The sequence below is a fragment of the Oncorhynchus masou genome, chromosome 5 (genome assembly GCF_036934945.1).
Source record: "Oncorhynchus masou masou isolate Uvic2021 chromosome 5, UVic_Omas_1.1, whole genome shotgun sequence".
NCBI classification, from domain to species: domain Eukaryota; kingdom Metazoa; phylum Chordata; class Actinopteri; order Salmoniformes; family Salmonidae; genus Oncorhynchus; species Oncorhynchus masou.
Window position 1 is genome coordinate 89,011,814 of NC_088216.1, and position 277 is coordinate 89,012,090.

Here is a 277-nt window from a genome sequence, read left to right on the forward strand (position 1 = left end):
ACTAACTTTCTGCTACATGTGTTAAAATGGAGGACAAGGGTTCACTGTGTATCGGTGGTGAGAGAGTAGCAGACCTGGATTCAAATACTACTTCAAAATCAGAGAGGATATAACAGGACTGTAGATGCTCCCTGTACGTTTCTCATGAGTCAACCCTAGCAGAGAGGATTTAACAGGACTGTAGATGCTCCCTGTACGTTTCTCATGAGTCAACCCTAGCAGAGAGGATATAACAGGACTGTAGATGCTCCCTGTACGTTTCTCATGAGTCAACCCT